Genomic DNA, 12,311 nt, shown 5'->3' on the forward strand with positions numbered 1-12,311 from the left:
CTTACACCGGCTTTTGTGGGCTGGCCCAGCGTGCTCTGGACCGCTGAGAGTAAACAGTGGTTCCTAAGGCACAATGGACTCTGGGGACAAACAAGTTCCAGCGCCCAGCTTGAGGCCGGCCACCCTCGAGGCGGGAGACTTCCCGTGCCCTGGGCGCCCGGCCCCGCCCGGGTCCCCCGGCCCCGCCCGGCCGGCGCCCCCTCCCCGCCCCTGCCCGCCCCTCCCGCGGGGTGACGTGCCGCAGCGGGCCGGCTCATGCGCACTCGCGCCCGCGCCCGCACGGCCGCTGCGCCTCGGCGGCTGTCATCCTCGGTGCGCGCTGCGGTGCCCGCGCGCGCCGGCGATGTGACCCGGCGCCCGGAGCGGGCTGGCGGCTCTGCGGGCGCCGGCGCCTCGGCTGTTCCCTGGCCGCGGCCCTGCTGGAGCCGCGATCCCCGCGGAGCCGGAGACGCGCTCGGGGTCGGCGGCGGCTGCCGCGCTCGGGTCCGCGCGGCCGGTGCCGCCTGGGCGCCGCCGCCTCCCCGCCGCCGGCGGTGCGCCCTGCCCGGGTCCCCGCGCCGGCACGGCGGAGCCCCGGCGGCTGGTGCAGAGCGCCGCGCCTCGCCCGCGCCCAGCGCCGCCCGGGCAGCGCGGGCCCCCGGGGAGGCTCCCGTCTCCGCGTCCCGGTAAGTTGGCTGTAGTTTCCGAAGTTGGAGGGAGCCGCGGGAAGAGGAGGTTCATTTTTATGATCTGCATGTTGTGGGAGGAGGGGGCGGCACCGCTGGGTAGCGGGGCTCCAGCTTGGGGAGTTCGGGGTGCGGAGAAGCGGACACGGCCGCGGGGAGAGGGTGCAGTCCGGGGCGGGTGGCTCCGGCCTCTGACGAATGTGCTCTAAGAGGACAGGTGCTCCGAGGGCACTTCGCCTGCTGCCGAATGCACGTTCCGAGCTTCTTGACTCTGTGTGTGTGTGTTGCGGGTTTGGGAGTGCGTGCAGGGTCTTGTCACCTCTGTCCTAAGTCCTCAGGGGAGTGACTCCTGTCATATTCCTGGATGCGCTGGACCTTTGGGGATGGGAGCTAAGCCGTTCCTTCCCAGGCCTCCAGGCTTCCCGCGCATCCCACTTGGCTCTTCCCCTAGGTAGAAGTTGCCAACGTTTCCATTAATTGGATCCCAGTCCTTTAGGGAAAAAACAACTTACATGTCACTCCAGCGTTCTGTGCTATAAGGCAAAGAAAAGGAGAAATCCACTCTGTGGATGTGATTTCATGCACTTTAAGAATGCGGGCTAGTCTTAAAGAAATAGGCTTCAGAGGATGACCCTTGTGTTTCTCCCTGACTGTCCTGCGACTCTTATGTAAGCCTCCCATAGGGAGAACTCTGCCTCTGCAGTGGCTGCAGCTGTGGCCCTCCATTCCATTTGCTTAAGCTCTGGCTTGAACAATATTTAATGAAAATGCTGACATGATATAGCCGCCTGTAGTCTGAAACAGAGTGCGCTCTTCAAATTGGAGTGTTTTCTCCTAATAGGGAGCCTGCGAGGAAAAACCCAGTATATTTTTCAAGGCATCTCCAGGATATTAGACACATAAATCATGTTTTAAAATAGCATGCATTGTGCAGAGAGCTTGCAGAGGACCCCTTTTGAACACATCCCCTTTGTTTTAGAAAGAGTGGAAATTGTTCATGCCAGACAATTGTTGAGAGTTAAACGTCTGAAAGTTAAGTGTACCAATGGGCTTAATTATCTTAATAAACAAAGAGCATGATTTATAGGTAGCTGCCCTGTCCTACTTTGAAGGATAGAATTCTTTAACCTTTCTTTCTTATCTGTCCCCCAGAGATTCCTTTAAAGCAGAGCAATAGATTATCATCATTGATATTTAATGTTTGAGTTGACTAACTTTGTAAAAGGAATATTTTGAAATACTGTATAGTACTGAAGTAACTGTTAAGACAGGGAATATTAGAAATAAGGAGACTATTCAGATTATTTGATATAGTAGTCATTAGTTTAACAAAACAGATAACATTGCCCTAATTTTTTTTTTTTTTTTTTTGGTGAGGAAGTTTAGCCCTTAGCTAACATCCATTGTGAATCCTCCTCTTTTTCCCGAGGAAGATTGGCCTTGAGCCAACATCTATGCCCATCTTCCTCTATTTTTTATATGTGGGACACCGCGACAGCATGGCTTGATAAGGGGTGTGTAAGTCCACACCTGGGATCCGAACCTGTGAACCCCAGGCCACCAAAGCAAAGCGTGCAAACCTAACCACTACACCACTGGGCTGGCCCCAAGACTGCCCTAATTTTTTGATTTGGACTTGTAGTACTTGTTTAAACCAAAATTCAGGGGTATATTTTAATGTAAGATTTATATAGGTAGTCTTGAGAGAAAAAGGATATTTATTTATGGTATTCCAGCATATTGAACAAGATGAACTAGTTATAGGCACCTCATTTAAAAACATCAGAGTTTTTTAAAGAATTCTAAGAAAATACACAAAATGTTATTTCAAAAGTTAGTCAAGTCAACACATTGTAGTTGGTGAGAGCATCCATTGCTGATCTCTAGGAGAGATAAATCAAAGCATGGACTCTCAAACAGGTTGACCTCCAAAAGCACTTTTGCATCATCGTTAGGATAGACTAGGGAGCTGGGCTGCCGGCTCTGGTACCATCTCTTTGAATCTGGGCAAGTTACCTGACCTCTGAGCCTCGGTGTGTCTTCATCTGTCAAGTGGGGATGAGAGTAGCACGTACGTGATTGGATTGGATTGAGGACTAAATGAGGGCATAGACGTAAAGCTGTTGACCCAGCGTCTGGCATATCAAACTGGCCTGTTAAACTGTGTGACAGTGTCATTGTTATGAAAGGAAATGTACCTTTGGATACTATGGACATTGAATGGCTGCTGATGGAGGTGAACAGAAGCAGGTCACATGTATAATAGGAGTGAGGGTACTAACGTTTATCGAACACCTCCTAGCGATGCAGACGCCAGCTGGGGTTTGACTTAGTGTCTCCCTCAATTCCTCACTGCGGTGGGTGGCTTCATTTCCCCTCTGGAGATGAGCAAACTGGAGCTCATCGAGGTCAGCTAGTGGAAGTCGGCGTTGGGATTTTAACCCATGTCTGTATGTTTCACATCTTTTTGATCCTGCTGCCTCAACTTGCAAAATCCTTTTTCCATCTGTTCTCCTTTAATCCTCTTAATAACATAATGAAATAGGTGCATCATTACCTTCAATTTACAGATGAAGAAATTTAAGTTAAGCATTAAAGTATACAAAGTGCTTCACAGCACTCACAAGTAGTTCTCTGTGACCAGGAGCTATTATTGTCAACCTAGATCTCTGTGACCAGGAGCAGAACCATTGTTCAAGAACTCGCCGACCGTGGCAAGTGGTAGAGACACAGCAGGTGAAGTGAGTTTTCTGCTTCGGGTTAAAGTGGATTCCGTTGCTTTTTACTTCCTTATTCATGTGTTCAGTGAGTCAAGAAAAAATTGGCGTGATGTGACCGTGCACACTGGAGGACGGTGCTCCCCGGTCTGTTTCCTGCCTGCAGGGGTAGCTGCAGCCGTCCACGCAGCCTCATAAACCACCGCAAGCAGCAGTGCTGGGTCCATAAACAGTGCCATCCCTGCGCATGAGTTCAGCCCCTGCTGGAGCACTCCCCCGGGGCAGAGGGAGAGAGAGGCCTTGCACTTTGCTGCATGTTGTCCTGTATGTTCAAAAATGGAAATGATGTGTACTCCACAGTAAATAAGCACGCTGCCTCTAGGCCTTGGTTCGGTGTTGTGAGAAGCAGTTTCTGGGGTCCTGTATGAGCAGTACTTTGTTAAAAGTCTAGTCCACAGCCTGTTGAACTTCTCACCTGACTTCCAGAGGTTGGGAATGATAGAGAGGCCACATTTTCTGTGGCTTTCTTAGGGTACCATCCAGATACTTCACAGTGTTCTGACACTTTGGTAAATATTTATTTTATTTTCTAGATATTAAAATGTGATTTCTGTATGAGGCACACGGGCAACAGACTGCTCACAGACTGATTTAGTATTTCATTAAACCTCTTAGCTAATGTGTTCTATCACTGAATGGTGCCTCAAGGTAGATGTTCTAAGTTGGCTTTCTTTTTTTAAAATCAGAACTCTCTGTACAGCCTGGTGACTGTAGTTAATAGCACTGTATTGCATCTCTGAAAGTTGCTAAGAGAGTAGATCTTAAAAGTTCTCATCACAAGAAAAAAAATTTGTAACTGTGTGTGGTGATGGATGGATGTTAACTAGACTTGTTGTGGTGATCATTTTGCAATATATACGACTATTGATTCATTATGTTTTGCACCTGAAATTAATATAATGTTGTATGTCACTTATATCTCAATTAAAAATAAAATAAAATGAACACACCCTAGGAGTGAGCTTCCAGAAGGGTGCCTCGGTGTGCCTGGTGACACAATGCTACAGACACTGTGTGCCAGAAAGAGTCCTTGCCATCAGAGGAGTCCTTCCACAAGCCTCTGAAGTATCTTCTATTTCAATTTTATCCCTCCTTTTCAGAATACAGATGCTCCCTTCCACTCAATCAATACTTATATTTCAGCTGCTCCTGCAATTTGGGTTATTCTGTAGTAAAATCTTCCCCGATCAATTTTGTGACTTAAGCTGGGTCCATAATATACTCTTCAGAATTTACATATAGTTCTGTTTTATTTCTTGTCCGTGTTATCTATTTATTGGCCGATCTGGGGCCACTTCTAAATCTCCAAATAACTTTGCTCTGACATCCAGCTTTCTCTTGCTGTCAACATGGACAAGAAACGCAAGCTGATTTTAATATGGACGTAAGTGAATGAGGATCATTTACTCTCCCCAGTCGTATCTACTATTTTGAATTATCTTCACTTTGGGCTTGGGGAGTCAGGAGCTGAGTATATTTCTAGAGCTCTTGCCTCATATATCCGTGGGAGATGTGTTGGGGGGTTATACAAGTGTCTGGTTATACAAGCAAGCAATTCACATGCGACATGACAGAGACCGTCCCTCAAGGCTGGGACACTGCTGAGTTTGAGAGCTGGGGTGGGTGTGGGAGGAAGATAGCTCCGAGCGTGATTTATCTGCCACATTTCTGGTCCTTACTGGTCTGCCTTCTGGATAAGAATTGGAATGAATAGCGAACACAGAGCGCTTACCATGTGCTGGCTGCCATGCTGACAACTTTCCGTGCAGAATTTACTTAAATCCTCATAGTGACCTTATGTGGTAGTTGCTTTATTACCCCCATTTTTGCAAAAGTGGAAACTGAGGCCCAGAAAGGGTCAAGGTACATGTCCAAGGTTACGCTAGTGAGTTTCCGAGTCAAGACTGGTGCCCACAGCCGTGTGACGAGGCCTGACGTCCTTACAGAGCATTCTCCTGCCTCCAATTTTGGAGCCTACGTGATAGTTGGACTATGTTGCATAGATGTCCTATATTGGGCTTCTCAGAATAACTCTGTGCTGTGTCCAGTGGTCCCCACAATGACCTGGGGTAGGGCTGGAGGGATGGTGGGGAGGTGTGTGCCCACCTTCTTGCCCACGGCCAGCAGCCGGCATTGACTGCACAGATAGTGTCATCTCCTTGTCTTTGTGGAAGAAGAGCTTAAGCTTAGTTCATGCAACGAGCTCAGAAAAGAAGACCGCGTGTTAGCATTGTGAAATAGGAACGATAAAGGCGTCAGCTGATAATGGACGCCGTGGAGAGGCCTGTTCACGTTATCTGTGTTTGGGGTCATAGATTTGCGTCATTCCCATTAAGGAAAGGGAAGTGCAGAGACCTGAGATTTTCTCAGGTGATTTTTTTTTTTTTAAAGTTTATTTAAATCAAAAAAGTATCAGTAATGAACATTACTACAACAGTGTCATGTGTCTTTCACAATGAGACTATGGTTTTTAAAGTAAATGAATACATGTGTCTAACAAAGAGGGTTCAAGTGTGTTGCTGACAGTAGGAACACTGCATCAGTCTTCCGCGTCTGCGTCATAGCCTCGCTCACTCCAGTCCAAATGCAGAGTAAAAAGACAGAAGTTAAGGGGCCGGCCCGGCGGTGCAAGAGGTTAAATTCGCGCACTCTGCTGCAGCAGCCCGGGGTTCACCGGTTCGGATCCCAGGCGCGCACTGACGTACTGCCTGTCAAGCCATGCTGTGGCGGCCTCCCATATAAAGTGGAGGAAGATGGGCACGGATGTCAGCTCAGGGCCGGTCTTCCTCAGCAAAAAGAGGAAGATTGGCAGATGTTAGCATGGGGCTGATCTTCCTCACACACACACAAAAAAAAGACAGAAGTTAAAACCAACTTATAATATTTTCAAAATGCTTCCCCTGAACCCCCTGTCCTCTATTTTTCCAATTTTACACAGGAGCCAACATTTGTTCAATAAGTTCTTCGTATCCCCTGGGGTTTTAGTTATTGTTGTTGTTGTTGTTATAGTATTTTAGCATATCTTATTGATGTCTCATCCTGTCCCCCTCCTTGATTTTATAAGACTGTACAATTTTCAAACCTGTAGGTGACTAAAAACTTATGAAAAATCCAGTTTTCTAAATGTAGACTTTTTCGCAAAGGACAGGGAAATTTGGCCTCACGGGGGGCCTTCACTTAAAATACGGAGCACTTGAAACCCTGTGAACCTGATGGAGTAGGCAAGTAAAAAAAAATGTTCTTTTAGTTGATCAGTAGTGGCTTTGTACCTTCCTTTCTGATTTCACAGGACCTAATCCCTACATGCCATATCATATATTCATTTACAAGTGATCAGCTTTAATTGATTTTCTAAAAAGGTGTGACTAAGTCAGCATTGCTGTCATCTGTCATTTTAGTCTTTAGAAAGCCCCAGGGTTGCATAGGTAAGCCATTCTGTGAATTTATTCTCTGAGGAATGAAGGGTGATCAGGTAAGTGCTCGGGCATCTGCTCTCACTGTATTTGTGACTTGATCATTACTGTTAATGTTGCTTCTGCTCACTCCAGCCCTTCACCTGCACCTGTACTCATTCCTCCATCACCCCCATTCTGGTTGAACATGCTGAAGCTATTGGGAAACCTGAATGTTGAGGCAGCTCATGTAATAAGTCAGAGGCAATAAAACCACACAAGACAATGATTTTTTTTTTTAATTAAAAAAAAGCCAGGGCCGGCCCCGTGGCTTAGCGGTTAAGTGTGCGCGCTCCACTGCTGGCGGCCTGGGTTCGGATCCCGGGTGCGCACCGACGCACTGCTTCTCTGGCCATGCTGAGGCTGCGTCCCACATACAGCAACTAGAAGGATGTGCAGCTATGACATACAACTATCTACTGGGGCTTTGGGGGAAAAATAAATAAATAAAATTATTAAAAAAAAAAAAAAAGCCAATGTGTAACATAGCTACACACAAGAACACCACAACCTCTGCATTCAGCACTTGGGAATTGTAACCCGAGAGGCCTTATTATTTCTCCCCTGACACCGTCTAAGGAGAGCTGTGAACTTCTCATTCACACGTAATCAATCACTAGCAGCTCAGCAGTGTTGGAGTCACATTTGCTTGGAGTGATGTTTACTCATTTATGCGTTCCCCAGATATATATTGATATGATAACCAGGCATGTTGTTGGGTGATGAAGCCTCAGACGTAAGAAGATTCCTCTCACTGCCCTCAAAAATCTCAGTCTCGTGAGGGGAAAAGACACCAAGCAGCAACTGTAACCAGTGCATAAAGGATGCCGAGCTCTGTCTGGGTACCTGACCCCAAGGGATGACTTTTCCTTGGGAAGTAGGGCTGGATCTGAGCCTGGAAAAGCAAGTCAGCGGGGAGGAGGCAGCTGAGGGTGGGAGTGGGCTGGCGGAAACTGTTCTGAGCAGAGGGACCAGAGAGCACAGTGCAGTGAAGGCGCCGGAGACAGTGGGGTGTCTGCGGAACAGCTGGCTGTTCCGTGGGGCTGGTGCACATCAGGGGCAGAGATGAGCCAGGAGATGGAGAGCAGAGGCTGGAGCCACTTTCAGAAGGGTCTTGTGAGCCATATTTGGTCCAGATGAATTTGAGCACTTTAGGTTGTTCTTTTAGAATGATCGCTCTGGGTGTACTGCAGAGAATGGGTGGGGTGTGAGGATGGGGGGCAGAAAAGAGAAGTTGTGTAAAAAAGCTGTTGAACCCTACTGTGGATTTAAGGTCTGAACTTAGATTGATAAGAGTGGGGAGAGGAGTGGGAGGGGATGGTAACTTTAAAGATGACTCCCAGGTCTCTGGCCTGGGTAATTGAATGGACAGAGGCACCATTGGTCACTATAGTGAATACAGAGGATGGCACAGTTTGCAGGGGAAGATGACAAATTCAGGTGTGGATTTATATAATGTGAGGCGTCGGAGGAACAACCAGGCTTGAGATTCAGTTGACAGTTGTACCCGCCTGGGGTTCTGGAATTCAAGACAGAGGCTGACATGGAAATATAGGTTTGCAAGTCTTCTGTGTATTTGAAGTTGATTTTGAGGTTGTGATCTGCTCAGAGAAGGCGTGGAATGAAAAAATAGATGAAGGCCAAGGTGGCAGGCAGAAGACGAGCAGATGGGATAGTAAGATTAAGTGAGGGAACTTTTTGACAAGTGCTTGGGCACAAAGTGGCAGAAGCCAGAGGCAAAGCAGAGCGAGCTGCTTGATGGAATGGGAGGCGGGTGACAAAAGGAATGAAATAGAAAGAAAAGGCAGAGAGCAAGGGGACAGTTCTGACTGTTAAGTCTCTTGTATCTTCACAGATGATGGTGGCGATTTCTCATATAGCTTTCCGTGCCTGTCAATAAACATGAAGACCTACTCTGTGGAAAGTGGGTGGGGATGGGGGTAAAATAAAGAAATAAGAAATAAAATCATGAATAAAGCATGATCCTGGATCTCAAGCTGCCTATAGGATAGAATTGTCATTTCTTGTTTTCCTCTTCCATTCATTTTTCTCCTTCGTTGACAGCAGAACATGGGCACTTGGGAACGTGGGAAGAATGAAAGAATCACTTTCTTGGTGCATAAAGTGCTTGGTTCTCCAGAATGAGCACACCGAAAGGGAAAGTGATGAATGACACAGTATTTGACAGTTTACAAAACGAAGCTTCTGTCATGGCCATAGGATTTTCAGAGGGTTTGGACGCTTGAACCAATCCTTTTGTAGTTATTAATGAGCCCTTTGGCTCATTGGTTTATTTGAGATATATTGAGTACAGTTTCCTATGATTTTGACTTGTCTTATAAAAACAGGCTTCATTGTGTTATAGACAAACTGGAGTATTTTGGGATGATGGGAATAATTACCATGTGTTTTAGTTAATATCATGCATTTCAGTCCTGGCTCATTTTGTCCTAAAGGCAGAATTACTCCCATTGTAGAGCAGAGGGAACTGAGGTATGGGGTTCGGAAATCCGCATGTTGATAGGACAGCTAACAAGTGGTAGAGTTCCTAGGACCCAAGGTGAGGCATTCTGGGCTCGCCATCATCTTGCCTGTGTCTTCATGAATAGCTACTAAAGAAAAATTAGGGGGTGGAACACTTAAGAGGTTTTTTCATTAAAGTGCTCAGGCACCAACTGTAGAAACCGTGTTGGCTGCAGACCCTCTATTTGATGGGCCACAGGTTATTTATGCAAATGTATGTGATTAAGTTAGACCGGGGGGAAATCGTTTTTCACAAAATAAACATCTTTTTCTTTCATCTTAAAAAGTTTAGGGGCTGGCCCGGTGGAGTAGTGGTTAAGTCCCTGTGCTCTGCTTCAGCGGCACAAGGTTCAAGGATTTGGATCCCATGAACAGACCTACACACCGCTCGTCAAGCCATGCTGTGGCGGCATCCCACGTACAAAAATAAATAGAGGAAGATCGGCACAAATGTTAGCTCAGGGCCAGTCTTCCTCACCAAAAAAAAAAAAAAAACTTTAAAAAAGCATCTGTATTATACAATAAAAGAGTCAATAGTTTAAACTGCAAAATTATTGTAGTTCTGCTTGCTATTTGTGATACAGTGGAAATTTGTTTTCCAGTTGCTGCAATGGCTGTTGGATGTGGGAAGCATTCTGTGTGTACATGTATGTGTGCATGTGCATGAAATAAAAATCAGCCAAATTAAGTTTAAACTATTGGTTTTCCTTTTATAATATCATTCTTGAATTCTCCAAATACATTAAATGATACAGCTTGCTTTATCTTGCCAAAGCAGCTATTATGTTACTCATTTATTGCCAAAGTATTAAAGCATTTGTCTTTTTCTTAAGTAGTGTAAAATGATGCAGGATAAATCTAAAGGGTTTATTTTAGTTTTACAACTTGTATTTTGGCTCCTGATATCCTAAAATTACAATTTACCTAATTTTGCTACTGTTAAAGCAAATATTAGCTATTAATATACAGTAATGTTAGAATCGTAAAATAGGCATGGAATTTTATGGCTGTTTGAAAAATCTATGATGCTAGATGTGTTTTATTTTGCATAAAATATCTATGAGCCTTACTAAAAGACAATTTCCAGACAAAAGCAATTTCTAGCAGGCAGCAAAATGCTGGTACCAGTGCTTATCTTTAAATCTCAGTTTCAAGCTTCATGGTGCCAATTTTACATTTTAGCTTTAGCAGGAAAAGTTGAAGCCTAAAGGGCTTATCCATTTGTGACATTCAGTCACAATTCAGTTGATCTTTTGTTATTGGTGCTGCTTTTTAAAAATAACCATACATTTGTAAATTTTTTTAAGTTTTATAAAACTTATCTTAGTTCTAGTGATTATCATTACACATGGTATATTGTAGTAGCCTCGTCCAGGATAGTTGAGAAATTAAAATGTAGGCATAGAAAAATTTAAATAACAATATAAAGTAATATGGTATTTTATATATGATTTTATTGCATTTTATATTTATAATAGTATGTGAGGAAACTCAAATGAAGTAAAATGAAAATTAATCTGGCCATTTCATGCCTCATGTGTCCCAATTTCAACCAAATGCAAATATGATAATCCCGGGCACGGAGTTAGTAATCTGTAGTAAATCTGTTGAGTGATTTGACACTACTGTATTTATTACTCACGACCAAAATGAATAATTAGGCTGCGTTTCCTACTAATCTTTCCATGAGTGTACATTTGTTTTTGTGAGGAAGATCAGCCCTGAGCTAACATCCATGCCAGTCCTCCTCTTTTTGCTGAGGAAGACTGGCCGTGAGCTAACATCCCTGCCTATCTTCCTCCACTTTATATGGGACACCGCCACAGCATGGCCTGACAAGCGGTGCGTTGGTGCGCGCCCGGGATCCGAACCCGGCCGCCAGCAGTGGAGCGTGAGCACTTCACCGCTACGCCACGAGGCCAGCCCCCATGAGTGTATATTTTAATATTATGTACTAGGAGTTTTCATTTTCTAAAAAGAGTAATTAAGTTTTCTTTACCTCTTTTTTCTTCCTATTAAATTTTATTCACACATTTTTATGTCAGTGTATACTTGACAAGCTGGGACATGTCTAAATTAGTAATCTAATTTGAATACCATAATTATGTGTACAGTTAGGGCTTGATTGAATAGAGAGCTTTTGCATATTGTGTATGTTCTTTCTTTTAGTGGATTTAGGTATTACATGCTTAATATTTCAGAGCCCTAATCCTGCTTGTGTTTACCAGTAGGCACACAGAGAAAAATATAAATATTTTTACAAACAGAATTTAGAAAAATATGCTTTCTTTTCAGATGTTAGGAACTGACATGTAACTGTCTACTGTCTACTTTCTTATACGTCACAGATTGGTAAGAAATACAGAAGTGGTTGAAAACGAGAATAGTGACGTTTGTAGTGCCTGAATTATTGGAGTTGAGAAGTGTACTTCTTTGTTTTCCTAAATAAAAAAGCTCCTTTGAAGTAAAGTAGGATAAATCTTGATAAATATTTAAACATATTTGGATTACTGCTAAGAATATTTTTTCTTTGCTTTGTTATGTTATAGTCACTTTGCCCAAAATGTACATTTTGAACTTTAACCTCAGAGTGAAATGCTCAATATCCCCAGAGTAGAAGTGAAACTAAAAAGTTTGGAGTCGCCTTAAGAGCGTACAATATGAATAATGGCTTTTCAGGCTTTGTGCTGGGGTGTTTGGAACAGGATTGCTAAACATTGTGGTTGTTGAGAAAAATAAAGCACCAAGTATTAAACTTACACTTAATTGAATGGTTTCTGCCACCACAGTTCTTAACCTTTCCAACTGGCTGAGTGATTAGCTAATAGTAGCATGTCAGGACCTGAATTATTATAGATCTTTTCTTTTAATACATATTCAAGAGCATTTTCAAA

The 12,311-nt window shown here is 44.4% G+C and overlaps 1 protein-coding gene across 1 annotated transcript in view; it reads left to right on the forward strand.

Moving 5' to 3' along the window:
- Nucleotides 1–497: 497 nt before the first annotated feature.
- Nucleotides 498–12,311, forward strand: part of PAG1 (phosphoprotein membrane anchor with glycosphingolipid microdomains 1) — a 140,889-nt gene continuing 129,075 nt past the window's right edge. The window contains exon 1 of the mRNA XM_087420402.1: nucleotides 498–665. The gene's annotated coding sequence lies outside the window, so the exon portion shown is untranslated. The remainder of the gene's footprint in view (nucleotides 666–12,311) is intronic.

The sequence above is a fragment of the Ceratotherium simum genome, chromosome 31 (assembly GCF_057802395.1).
Source record: "Ceratotherium simum simum isolate JZ-2026a chromosome 31, ASM5780239v1, whole genome shotgun sequence".
In the NCBI taxonomy this organism is placed as follows: Eukaryota; Metazoa; Chordata; class Mammalia; order Perissodactyla; family Rhinocerotidae; genus Ceratotherium; species Ceratotherium simum.